General features: G+C 48.5%; 1 long non-coding RNA gene across 4 annotated transcripts in view; it reads right to left on the bottom strand.

The window, feature by feature from the left end:
- LOC131836531 (uncharacterized) overlaps positions 1–14,138 on the bottom strand; it is a 34,211-nt gene that overhangs the window by 18,108 nt on the left and 1,965 nt on the right. For 3 of the 4 annotated variants that reach the window (XR_009355657.1, XR_009355656.1, XR_009355655.1), the window contains one exon: positions 12,598–12,684. This is a non-coding gene — a long non-coding RNA (uncharacterized LOC131836531). Of the gene's footprint in view, positions 1–12,597; positions 12,685–13,907; positions 14,100–14,138 lie in introns of those variants that run through there. The other variant, XR_009355654.1, reaches the window with a different exon arrangement.

Genomic DNA, 14,138 nt, shown 5'->3' with positions numbered 1-14,138 from the left:
GTGGACCTCCCCTTGGGTGGGGGGGCGCTTACACCTAGCTTACACCTAAGCGCTTACACTCTAGTGCCTCTGCATTACCCCCCACCCCACCCCACCCCCACCCCTACCCCTACAGCTCTGACTGTCCCTGCTCCCTCCTATCTCTCTACCAGTCTGTCCTTCATCCCTGTCCTCAGCAGCAGCCAGCTGCCACTAGGAGACACGGGTGAAGGAAAGGCTGCAAGTGGGGGGATGGAGTGGGCGATCTGATTTTTGTATGCTATTCCACAGTAGAGGTTTGTGGTTATTTTAATTAAAAATATATTAATGCTTCCTCCAAGTGTTTGAGGACTTTTGATTCTGAGAAAGTAGAGACCATGTACAGCCCATGGCTCTGTGCTGCTTGCCCTGCTTTGGTAGGCTGTTTCTTACCCCTGCTTAGAAGGACCCTAATGGGAGTGGAAGAGTCATTTGGATTCGTACTTGTTAGCAAGAATATCTTTCACAAAACTCTAAAACTTGTGAGGGCAGGACTTTCTGACATTGAATTTCATGGTCTTGCAATAGTGCCTAGAAAATAGTTAAGTGTTCTCAGGCAATTTGTGTTTGTTGCATTACTATCACTACCTAAAAGAAGAAATTAAAGTCACTCTCTGTTCTCGAGATGCTCTGTGTGTTTAGGCTTGTTAAAAAGAAGCAACAGGAAAAACAACAACAGAGGGGCCCCTCGGTGGCTCAGTTGGCTAAGCGTCCAACTTGATTTCGGCTCAAGTCACAATCTCAGGGTTGTGAGATCGAGCCCTGGTTGGGCTCTGTGCTGAGCAGGGAGTCTGCTCGAGATTCTCCCTCTCCCTCTGCTCCTCCCCCTGCTCCCCCCAAAATAGATAAGCAAATCTTTAAAAAAAAAAAAGGGGGGGGGGACGCAGACCCAAAATGGAGACACCTATGTTAAGCCCAGCCCCAAACTTAGCACCTAATCTTACTGCAGTTCCAGCCTTTCCCAGGAGTGCACTTTAAACCAGTCAATCTCCAATTTCCTGATCAGCACTAGTGAGGACCTCTGCCAAGACCCCTGCCCTCACCCCTAAGGGAAAGTGACCTTGCCTGAATCGATCCTTTCTTTTCTTTCACTAATATCTTCTTTGTCCTGCCCCTTTCCTGCCTATAAAACCCTTCCAGGTCGCACAACTCCTCAGAGCACCCCTGTATTTGTTACAGGGATGCTGCCCGATTCACGAATTGGTGACTAAAGCTGCTTAGATCTTTAAATTTCCTTAGATGAACTTTGGTTCTTTAACAGGCTGCTTGTGTGTTGACAAATTGCATGCATATCCTCTCCATCTCGAATCACCAGGAACTGATGCTACCAAAATTCGCGTCTCATCTGTCCTCTTATCTGTGTCTAGCAGATGAACGCAGAGCCAACCAGCAGACCTGCAGACTGATGAGGAAGGCATTGGGGCCCAAGAAATCTGACAGAGTTCCAAACCACATACAAAGTAAAAGAGATGGGCGTCCTGTGAAACAGGCCCCAAACCTCAGTCCTGCCCTGGATGTCACCGTCTGCCTCAGGCCTCCCTGAGGGGCCTTGAAGATGCTCAGCTGGGAGCCTCTGCTGGGGCTAGGTTTCCTGGCCAGCCTGGCCTGAGGGCGGTGGAGGAAGTGCTGTGGGGAGCTGAGTGAGGCAGAGGGCCATGAGCAGGGCGCACACCCACGGGGTGGGGGTGGGGGTGGGGGCGCACTGCTGGGAGCTGGCTGAGGACAAAGGAAGCCGAGGTGTGGACCTCCCCTGCTGCAGAGGGGGCTTTCTTGTCCCCCTGATCTCCCAAACGCTCTCCAACTAAATACCAACTGTGCCTAACTCTGAAGGCAGGCCCTCACCTGTGTGTGTGTGTCCTACCAGAGTTCTTTGCTCCCTGGGGAGAAACAGAAGCTGTTTCTGTTCAGGATTGAACAGAAACACATCACTGTTCCTTTCAGGATTGAATTATTGCTGTTTAAAAAGTCAAAGGGAAAATGTAAGGTTGGTCCTTGTATTAACAGAGAACTTTTCAATAAGAACAGTGTGATTTCTCGCCAGTCGCTGGTGACCAGTTTTCCAGAAGGGACTGACACACTTGTGAGGCAGTTATTACATGTGATGACAACCACCAATTTAGTGAAGGTTCAATGGCTTGTTTATTTTTAAATATTGAAACCCTTCGGGTTATACATGGATCACTTACTTGAAATAATACCAAACAGTGGCCTTATGGTGACAGAATTCGACCACTTCCGGACAAGTCAGGAGCATTATATTTTATGTCACTCTTCTAGAGTATAGAAATTACTCTGAAGTAAACTCTAAGAAAACCTTCCCTGGTGTTCCTTGAGTTTGCTGATCCCAAGAAGGGAACAGGGACAGGATCCCCTGGGATACAATCTGAGCAATGAGGTAAAGTCCCTGTCCCCCAGGCCATCTGGTGCCAACAATCCAGGGCCCCAGGCCTCGAGGTTGCCTGTTGGTCATAATGAGCCATCTGTCTGCCTGGCCGGGAGAAGCCCATGGGAGCAGGTGTCTTGGGGCATTCTGACATGACCCCTCACCTTTGCCAAGGAGCATGTTTGGTTTTATCCAGAACAGCTCAGCCTGGTGGTGAGAATGTACCCTCTTCATCCATCTTCATGATGCCCCTGGATTGTTCGGGGACCTTCTTCCCATTTCCCTCCCCGTGCAGAAGCAGGGACGGGGTGGGGGGCGACAGCGGGGGTAGAGGGAAGATGTCTTTATCTTGTTGCCCTTGCATGTGTCCTGACCAATCACAGGGCTTCTAGGGGATTTCTTTGTTTTTTAAATACATGTGCCATTTAAGTAAAAAGAGAGTCTAATATGCCATGTAGCTTTAGGAAGAGTCCTTTAGCTATTCCTTGTTTCCAAACAAAATGCTACCTCCAAGATTCCCCTATATAGAAATTCTAGAGCCATTGCTCAGCCTCTGTGACATGTTGTCATGAGTAAGTTGTTTTTGATAGAGCACCAAAGTACCCAAATGATTTACCTCTTAAAAAAAAATAAGTTGATGGCTCAAGGTTGTCCATGTCATATGGTACTCCCCTGTGCCTTGGGTCTGTTTTCTGGCATGGGAACAGAGACAATGCTACAGCCTGCATACTGTCCAAGGAATGGGCTCTCTGTTATTGGGGTTTACTGGGAGCAAGGGCAGATGGAGGGGAAGGGGAGGTGGGGATGACAGCCCCAAAGCCCTGCAGTGGGGTCTTACACTGCCAAAGAGAAAGGGGATTTCTAGAACTTTAGAAAGCCAGGGTCTTCTTTCCCTCCAACAATGGAAATTGCCAAGTAGGAGTTGGATTTAGCTCTGAAGACTTAAGAAGCTCTGGGTGTGTGTGGGGGGCGGGGGGGCGGTGCGTGGCTCAGCTCATTTGGGACCAGAGTTCCAAATGATCAGTCCCTGAAGCCAGGCTCTCTCCTCAGTCTCAACCTGAGGTTAAATGGTGGGATTGGCTTGGTCTGAGGAATTTTCTAAACTAAATGTCTCAGCATTTTATAATTAGTAGAATTCAGGTAAAATGGAGAGCTTTGACTTTTTTCAAGAATCAGGAACAAGGGGAGGCCAGCCCCATTGGCCAAGATGCACCCTCCGCACCCCTCCCCCACCCCGCAAACACACCCGGGCAGCCCCCATCCTGCTTGGGTACCTTGGAGGCATGAGGGGCCACAGAGAAGCTCCCGCCATGGACCCCCCGCCTCCCCTATTCTCTCTGCCACCCAGAGGGTGTCTAGACACACATTTCCTGGATCAAATTCAGGCCCGAGAGCCATGATTTATTCTTGCCTCGGCCTCCACTCCTCCCACATCACCACACAGACACACAAAAACCTCCTGCCCATTTACTAAAGCCAAAGAATGTCAGGATTAATCCATAATTGAAACTTTTGAAAGAGCTAAAAGCAGCTTGAGGCTTAGCATTCCGCAGCTCCTCATTAAAAGAAGGATTTTTGTAACTCGAGGGCAGCTGGAGACACATGACTGATTTCAAAAGCTCACGTGAAGGATCCCAGCCTCAAGGATACAAGGCAGGCCTGCTGGGATGCTTGATGTCTTTCAGTCTCAGGACAGGTGTGTTGGGTGTTCGAGACTACAGCCCAATGGTGAGAAGGCCCCAGGCCCTCAGGAGCACGGCAAAGAATGGTCATGGTCAGGGAGAAAGCACTGCGGCCCCTGGCAAGCCTCAGTTGCAGGCTCCAACACCCAGCTGGCCCTGAAGCAGGTAGAGACCTGGAGCCCCAGCACACATGGCCCCTCCTCCTTGTATCACCCCCGCCAGACGTTCTGCCATGTTGGCTGTTCTCTGGGATTTCACACTGACTTTCTCATGGGGGTTCATAGATAAGGGCTGCCATCTCTGGCCTGGACTGTGTGGAATTGTGTGGAATGTACTCAAAGGGGCTTTGGAGTCAGACAACATTGGAGCTGGGACATTTCAGATATCATCTGGCCAGGCTTCCCAATGGTGACTGTTCTAGAATCACCGAGAACACTTCAGAATACAGGCTTGCGGGCTTCAGATCGCCACCCACTGCCCCTCCCCTGACATGACCCTGTGAAGTCATGAGCTGTCAGGCTTGGGAAATACTGATGTCATCCAACCCCTTCCCTTCCGTTTCTGATGTAAGATCTGAGGTACAGTAACTTTTCCAAGGTCACACAGCTGGTTTGGGAGGACTGAGGGCAAGTACAGGTCTCCTGAATATGATCCATGGCTTTTTCTATAATACATCACCTCCTGGACGTGCCCACAGATGGACCTGCACACTACCGCCAGAGATTTTGAATGTGGAAGAGGGTAAGAAGCATGGCCTTCGTGCCTTTAACCCCAGATAATTTCCCCAATATTGGCTTCCGTTGTGGTTGATGACCCAGATGCCTCAGTCTCAAGTCATTTGGGCAGGAGTTTCGGCTTCTAGCTCTATAGTTACCACAGTTTCACTTGTCCTTTGAGAGGTGAGGGAAGGAACTGTTCACATGTATGTGGACTGCTCTCTGCCTCCGTTTACCTCTCTTTAAAATGGAAAGAATGACTGACCCAGCACCCTTATGTCTGCTTCTTTGGAGCCCTGCAGGATAGTTGAATGGCCACAGAAAGGCATTTTGTGATCTCCATCAGGCAGAGATAGAAGCTTTCTGTACCCTCACCGAACTATTCTTAAAGTCAAGGCTGGTCTTGCCACATATTTAATAATTCTGATGTCAAAATACCATTGTGGCTTCTCTGACTACCCTGCATGACCTCCAGGAAGGGCTGTCTGTCTTCTCTTGGTTTCTGGAGGGCTGGTGAAATATTTCCTGTGGGTAATTGTAGGAGGAGCCCCAGTTTTGAAGGACTGAACAAGATAAAAAAATTCAATACTATGACTAGTAGCTAGTACAGAGTCCTTATAAAAGGCCGGGCATTCTGCCGAACATTTTACACACATTCTCACTTAATCCTCAACTACAGCCCTTATGAATGAAGTGTGACGAGTATTCCCTTTTCACAGAAGTGGAAAATGAGGCTCAGAAAGGTTAAAGAACTTGCCCAAGATCACCAACTTGCTGAATGAGGGAGCCGGGATTCAAACCCACATCCAACTGTCTCCAGGGGTGAAGCTGTTATCACAGAGCACTGTCCTCATGAGCTTGACCGGTCACCTCCTGCTGCCTGGTAGTTCCCAGTGTGACATTACGGCCTGCTGCAGCTCAGGCCAAGGACAGCCCAGGCACCACTGTCCTGGCTCTTAGCTGAGAGGCTCACAGCTCCCATCAGATCGGGGACTGCCTGACCCAGCCTGACCAAATTAGAGCAAGTAATGGGTGTGACATAGTTTGACATGTACATTGTTAATTGAACCCCATGGGAGATTATTTTAAATAGAGACAAATACCATACTGTGAACTATTTGGGTTATGAAGCCCTTATTCTCTGACTATTGCAGGCCGGTGGGTCAGGGAGGGGAGAATTGTGTCATGATAAACTGAAAACTCCTGAGCTTGTCCAGGGTCAGGAGAGCAGCAAGCTATCTGGACTGGGAAAAATCCTTCCTGGACGTTTCAGGGATCTGTGCTCCCTTCCTAGCATTTTATCCCCCAAATGCTCCCAAGCCCACATTAGGAACCACTGCTTCCACCCATCCTCCCCCCGACCCCCAGAGACTTCCTAGCCAGGGAGACCCAGAACCCTAATTGCAAAGCCAGTCCTGGTCAGACCGCAAAACAGGCACAGCATGACGTCCCCAGAGGCACCCCCACCCCACTCTCCCTTCCTCAGGCTCAGGAAACCCGACCTACCCAGGGGCCTTGCCAAGAGCCCTACATTGGTGCACCCTTTCTGGGCATCACCCTATGCCCAACTGCTAGTCCCTTTCCCTTGTCACTAGAGAGACTTACCTATCTTATTTCCCAGGCCCTCATGCTTGTTTTCTGAGTTTTCTAAAGAGTCTGGGTACCCACATCTGCTAGGGCCGCCAATCATAATGGCTTAATATGTGCCTGTCCTCTCCGGCATGACCTGCCAGCTGTACGACACACAACTAGCACCTAAGATATCTATGTTTGGAAAAAAAAAAATAGCACCTAAGATATTATCTACGATTGAATCAGTGAATGAAAGAGCAAAAGTTGTCGGGAAATTGGATGCCTTACCTCAAACCAATAAGCCGATTACTGGCTTCGAGACGAATAGAAACACAATTGAGAGCAAGAAAACTTTGCCTTTTCAAAAAGTCCTTTAAATGACACTCCTTTAACAACACTAGGTGGTGACAATGGCCAGGAGAGGTGTAGGACATGTGGTAGCCTCCCTACATGCATTCCCTTTTTTTCTCTCCCTCCCAACAAGGTCCCATACTTCCCCAACCGTGCTATTGGGAGGAAAAACCTTGTTACAAGTCTCTGAGTGGACCATCTAGAGGGTCTCATTGTCCTAGCCTTCCTAGTCACAGTGATTGGTTTGGGGATCCGGTCCAGATCCAAGAGGACTTTGCCAAGAGTTTCAGGGACCTTGTGGTCTAATGTTAGGTGAAATTGATGTCTTCACTGACATCCAAAGACATTGGAACTTCATTGAGTTGTCTAGCTACAATACTGGGCCTTATCTGAAGCCTACCTGACCTCTGGACTTCTCAATTACATGAGACAATAAAACCTATTTTTATTTAAGCCAAATAAATACATAACCCAATAATATGTAACTCCTTGGTTACTTTTTATGCCTGAGCTCAGAGAGAAAGACTGTATTTTGTCATTTTAAATCACCTTGTCTTAAAGCTTACTTAAATATACCAAAAAAAACCAAACAAATAAAAAACCAAACAAATAAAATAAACCAAACCCCTAATTTTTCACTCTTAAAGGCTTCTCAAGATTTCTAGATTTTTGATATTCCAGGTTAATGAAGAAATAACCATGGTTTCAATAAGGTAGAAGCCTATTTCTCTCTCCCATAAAAGAAGGCTGGGGTCTGGCTGGTATGGGAGCTACAATGTTATCAAGATTCCAGGTTCTCTTGTCTTTCTGTTCTGCCATTCTTAGCCTATGATTTCCATCTTCACATTCACCTCATGGTCTAGTGTGGCAGCTAGAGCACCAGCCATCACACTGATCTTCCTTTTCCAGAAAGGCACAGGGGGAAGGGAGAAGGGGAAAAAGTGAGTACATCTGTACAGTAGCACCTCTTAAAGAACAGAAGACCCACCCAACAGCTTAAACTTATACCTCAATGGCCATCCCAACTCTAAATGTGACAGATGAATGTACCATGGAGCTGGGCACATTGTCACCCAAGTTAAAATCTGTTGTGTTACTAAGGGAAAAGGTGAGTGTAGATACTGTGTCAGCAAGGAGAAGTTTCTGTCCTACCTTACTTAAACCTGACTTTTGTGCTCAGTTCTGCAGCCTGGTGCCTGTTCCCTCAAGGAAATCCCCTGGTTCAAGGGGCAATAATTCTTTCCATAGATCCTCAGCAACCCCAGCTGGTTCCCTAGCCCACCCCCACGCAGGACCCTCTGACCAGCATCTTCTGATTTATCCAGTTAAGCATTCACTAAGCACCTACTGTCTACCTTAGACCACATTAGTCTTTCATTGGAGTCTTAGCTTCAGCTGAACTCACAGCACACTTGGACTTCTCCATCAAGCTCCAGTCAGACCCCACACCCCTATGCTAATTTATTCACCAGTCTTGCCCTAGAGCTGTGTTCTTTCCAACACAAGCCTGCTCTTCGGTCATTGGTCTATAATGTCTGCTGGCATTAGTGTTCTCAGTCCTGTGGCTGAGGGCCTTGTGGGCCCAGAGCAGCAAGGGCTGTGGTCCACAGCAGCAGCTGAGTCAAAGCTGAGTCTCTCTGAAACTTCATGGACGATGGGATATGATTTTTCTTGGGACAGGTGACTGGGTCAGGCCAAGGCAATGATTTTCAGTTCTCCCAAGGCCCTCTGGCTCCATATGGTACATTTTAGGCCCCAGTGACAGCACCGTGGGCCTCTGTTAACAATGAACAGCACAAACAAGGTGAAGCCAAGTAGTCATAATGAAATGAGTTATTGTCTTGTGAGACACAAAACATCTGCTCCTTCCTACCTCACCTGCACAAAAGTAGAAAAAAATCGGAAAAATCAATGCTATTGCTAACAGAACGTGTTGTGTTGAGTCCTCATATAAAGACTACCTATCAGAAGCATCTAATTCTTTCGCTTGAATTTTACCCATTTGATTTTAATTATAAACTAAAAGCTATTGTAACTCAAAATCTTACAGTCTATTATGTCTTTTCACGTGGAAACATTAGGCAGATGTGAACAATTATCCCCTGTTGGATTTTTTTTTTTTTTTTTTAAGTTAAAGTCTTTGGGGGAACAGCTAAACTGTGCTTTGAATGACTGGTTTAAAACAACCTATAAGTGGATCCCAACTGGAAATGGGAGGAGGAGCCTGGGAGGCAGTGAAGGTTGGGGGGCAGAGAGGGAATGGGTCCGCTGGTGCCCCAAGGAAGTGCCCCTGACCCCACCACTGCCCCACTATCACCCAATCCCACCTTGCCCTCGCCATGCTGCTCTGTACCCCCTGAAATACTGACTTGAGGCTGGATTGTATTGAAAAGCTCCTGACTACTCTCTTTCATTACTGAAAGCTTGTGGCTGAGGCCCAGCTGATAAGCCTGTCAGTGAACCCATCCAATGTATTGAAGCCATCAAAGACCCTTCCATTTTGTTCATTTTGACCACCTATTTGCCTACACCTTATGGAGGAAGAAAACAAACCAAATCAACATTGCTGCTGATATAAGAGTCCTGGAGGTAGAAAATCTAAAATTTGAACATCTGTGAGTATTCTAATAAGACCACAAAGGGTTTTGTTTTAAACCCTTGTTTGGAACCCTTGTTGTTTGGAACCCTGTGGCAATCCCATGCAACCTTCAGACTCCAAGCCTTTGTCCTCAGTCCTAGGGAAAGCCCAGAGATGCGTGATTTCCTTGCCCTTCTGGGTATGAGAGCCCAGAGGCCCCCAGCAGAGAAGGGCCTGAACTCCTGGCCGATGTGCCAGGAAAGTTGGGTGGGCTGGGGCTGACCAAGCTCTTTGGTGTGGTGAATTCTGTCTGCAGTGTTTACTCTGTGAGAAGGAGCACTTGAGAAGCCCTGAGCCAATAGGACTCCTACACGGCCACACCCCTGAGCTGCCCCTGCAAGGGCCCGGAGGGGCATTCGCCAGGGCCAGGTGTGAGGCAGAGGGTGTTGGGAGGAGCCAGACTTGTAAAATCAGCTTGTGCCCAAGGCTCCAGAGAGGACTCACCTTGGGGGGTGGGCAGCAAAGGTAGACACCCCGTTGCTATGTACCACATCCCTAAGGTCCAGGGGTTACTGAAGGAAGAAGAGCAGGATGAGACCCGGAGGAAGAAAGTTGCATTTCCTCCAAGCCAAGAGAAACAAAGACACATTCTGGTGAAGGAGTGAAAAGGAGACTATTAGAAAACTGGACCGCAAACCTGGTCCACCCTTGGAAGATGGTTTCCATTTTGGGAAACACTGCTGATGGAAAGTCTCGCACCTCAACCGTACTTTCTTTTACGGCTGTGAGGCCTTCCAAACCTTCCCTGCCCAGGAGCCTTGTACCGTGGGAGTGTGGGCAGTGCCTGTCCCATGCCACAGAGCAGGAGTGGCAGATATCAAGCGGCTCCTAGGGGCTATGGTGAGTCCCCGCCAGACAACACAGGGGCTGCTGAAGGGCCTGGCCACCTCAGACCCGCCGTCCTTGTAACTTGTGAGGAAGGGCTACATCAAGAGCCCTTGAAGTAAGTGCCTGGGGGTACCTCTGAAGCTTATCTGAAGCACTTCCCCAAGGAGCTCCCGGCTACCTTGCCTGCTGTGGTCTGGGTGTCCCCTTCTCCACGCCAGGCTCTGCTGTCGTCATTTTCCAGTACACTGAGCACACTCATCTGCTGGGCTCAACAGCCCTCAAGGTGCCAGAAAAGCTCATCCAGGACCCATTCTGGAAGCTGGGTGGCTTCTCTGAAGCCTTCGGTTCCCCTCCCACAGACTTCTCCGGGCTTCAGCAGGCTCTGCACCTGCCCTCATTCTCCCCAGCCCCTGGGAGCCTCCTCCGTGGGCAGAGTAAGGACTGCATGAATCATGGGAAAGGAGTACTTCGTGAAGTCAAGGCCATTGCAGATACTCCCTGCCCCGCCAGACTACTGAGTTCGTACCCTCGAGGCCCGCCGTGAGAAGGGCAAGGAAGCCAGCTGAGTGCCCAGGACATCTGCTTTCACCCATTTTCCCCGATGGGTCTCAAAAAAAAAAATGTACCTGGTCTGGGTATGTGATGGAATGTCCTAACCATGATGTGGTCTATCGTAGCCAGCAACCCTAGTTTGGGAACCCATTCCAGGCAAACCTGCATGCAGACAGACTGTGCCTGCATGGCCTGCAACTAATGGGTTTCTAAAGGTCAGCAACAGTGCTTCCGAGCACCTCTTGGGTGGAATGAACTTCATGGCTGATGGTGTCCAAGCTTAGCCACGGTCCCCCTGGTGCTGTGACTTTCTGGCTGATGGACCAGCTCACACCTGCCTCTTCACAGCTGCCTATGGCTCCAAGGGAGAGCCATTCTTCAGAGATCATGCCCCCAACACCGTAGAGGGGCCATGGGAGGGCTTCTATGACAGCTATTCATTCAAGACCCAGTCAGTGCCTGAGAGGGTGTGTGACAATGGCTTTGAAGCCACTAAGATGTTCTGGAGGCACAGGTGGACAGTGAGGGCAGGACCCTCAAGAGATGGGCAAGGATATGCAGAATATGATGGGGGCTGTGGTGACCACCATAGATGTACCACTAGGTTTGGTGAAGGATGCAGCCCAGCTGGCCTGGCTGGGCACTGAGCAGAAGCTCCAGCACAGACTCTGCTGCTGGAAGTTTAGGGGCAAGCTTTCCTGCGGACAAAGCTTTTGTGACAAGTTCTCTCGTGACCTCCAGTCTGTCTCTTCTGGAGACAAAATCATCCCCTCTGAGTCTGTTTCAACTTCATTTAAAACCCACTGACTTGGGGCGCCTGGGTGGTTCAGTGGGTTAAACCTCTGCCCTCAGCTCAGGTCATGGTCTCAGGGTCCTGGGTTCAAGCCCCTCATCGGGCTCTTTGCTCAGTGGGGAGTGTGCTTCTCCTTCTTTCTCTGCCTGCCTCTCTGCCTACTTGTGATTTCTTTGTCAAACTAGATAAAATCTTAAAAAAAAAAAAAAAAAAAAAAACACCCCACTGACTTGAGGGCGCCTGGGTGACTCAATCAGCTAAGCATCTGCCTTAGACTCAGGTCATGATCATGGGTCCTACGATCAAGCCCTGTGTCAAGCTCTCTGCTCAGACTCCCTGGGGAGCCTGTTTTTCCCTCTACCCTTCTCCCCTGCTCATGATCTTTCTCCTTGACTCTGTCTCTCTCAAATAAATAAATACAATCTTTAAAATAACAACAACAACAACAAAAACCCAGTGAGTGACCTTGAAGCTCAGCTCCCTCTTTGAGTCCTTCACAATTACTTAGGTTCTCAGTTAGAATTCTCATTGAGGTAGGTCCTCCTTCTAGTCACCTCTTGTGCTGTGTGTCCTCTCTGCTCATCCTGGGGCCACTTTCCCAGGGTGGGGGTGGGGGGAACAGATGACAAGCCAGGGTGCACCTAGGGGTAGACTTGAAGCCACGAATTCCTCAGGGAAGTGAACAGTTCTAGCAAAGGGGAATGAACCTGAATCTGTTGCATTTATAACCAGTAAAAATAATCTATACTGGTATCACAGACAGAAGCTACTGTCTGTGAAGACTTCTCCCAGTCCGCCCCAGCACAAGGATAAGGTGGCTGTGCCAGCAAGTCTGACCCACAAAGCTGAGCCATGTCTAGAACCACCATGGTTCTAGTCACTTCTGTCTTCTAAACCTCTCTTTTCCTTGCTTTCTCCCTTCATGCCTCACAGTTACTTGGGGGAAGTGAGCGTCCCAGGCACTTCCTGCTTGGAATAGCCTGAAGGAAACCTACGGCCGTCCTCCAGAGTTAGAGCCCAATTCCTGGCTTCAGCCCATTTCATTAAGAGACCACCCCATGTACCATGCAGGTCACTGGAGTGGATGGAGATTGAGGGATAGGGTCCTCAGTCCTGAGAAGTCATCACGCAGGTGACTAATGCCTCCGCACCTAGGGAGAACATGGAAGGAAACAGGCCCTTACTGGTAGTGTGTCCTGCTTATGGATGCTTCTGTTTGCCTGTCCAATCAGTGGTCCCAAAGATCACACCTTACCCCCAAGCAGAGCACCTGCTTTTCTCCCCCTCCAACCCTGGCAAGCCCACCATCTGCTTAGGAGTATGGTATTATAATTTTTATTGCTTATTTTGAAGTGAGTTAATTCTTGGTTCCCAGATCATGAGAAATCTTCTAGGGAAACAGAGCACAGAATGGACCGTTAGTTTTCTTTTTATTTTTTTAAGTATATACAAATATTTCAACAGATCATTAAGAAAAATTTGTAACTCTCTGGTCCTTGCAAGAGACATCAAATGAGCTTTTGTTTCTCAAGAGCTGGGATGTCTATATCTAACATGACTGGGAGAGACTGTTGTGCTGAAATCCTGTCACCATGGTGGATTTTATCTTCAATGAGTGAAAACGACAAATCACAAGCAACATAGTTCTCTATTGCACTAGCAGGTGGGCGGAGTTCCAGGGAGTTGTGCAGCGGTCATTCCTAGTGTGGCAGTCAGTGTGAGCCTTGAAATGTGTTGGTTCTTCTCACTGCTCCCTTCCTGCCTCCTGTGGACCAGGGACTGAGGCTGAATTCTAGCACTGTTTGTTATTTATTCACCATTGTAAAGGAATTTTCCTGTTGGGGAAGAAAACAAACCAAAAAAACCCAACAAGCCAACCTGACACCTTATAAGTTTATTATATTACAGATTTAACCAAGGAGGCTCGACTCTGGATTCAGAAACTTTGTCAACTGGGCACCTGGGTGGTTCAGTTGAGTGCTGGACTCTTGATTTCAGCTCAGGTCATGATCTAGGGTTTATGATCTCAGGATAATGGGGTCAAGCTCCCCCCCCAACCCCAGGTTGAGCCCCAGGTCAGGCTCTGCACTCAGCAGGGAGTCTGCTTTTCTCCCTCTCCCTTTGCCTCTCCCTTGCTCACACACTCTCTCTCAAATAAATAAATCCTTTAAAAAAAAAAAAGTTAATCTAGTCATCCCTTTTATTGAAACTGTCCATATATTTTTAAACCAAATGACTGTGATAGTACATGATTTAGGGCTAGAAGTGTTCATCATCTTGACAACCAAGGATACCGGTGAATGGTCTGAGGCCTAAGAGGCTGTACTACTCTATTGAGAGACAAGGGAAGAAATCCCAGAGGCGGGCGTTGGCATATGTCCTCTCTGCTTTTTAATTTCCAACAAAAGACAGTGACCTCATAGTTACAAACATTTCCCCTATATTATTTGGGTCAGACAGAGCTTCATTCTTCAGGGAAAACAGGCAGCATGAACTAAAAAGAGGTGCCTTTGGCTGATAAGTCATCCAGTCCTGGGCATCACGGACTGTAGTGAAGACAGGATCACTGCAGAAAAACGAGAGAGTGGGAATGAACCTACCACCC

The sequence above is a fragment of the Mustela lutreola genome, chromosome 7 (assembly GCF_030435805.1).
Source record: "Mustela lutreola isolate mMusLut2 chromosome 7, mMusLut2.pri, whole genome shotgun sequence".
NCBI classification, from domain to species: Eukaryota; Metazoa; Chordata; class Mammalia; order Carnivora; family Mustelidae; genus Mustela; species Mustela lutreola.
Note: the sequence above shows the minus strand (reverse complement) of the source record. Positions and strands in the feature narration are given on the sequence as shown.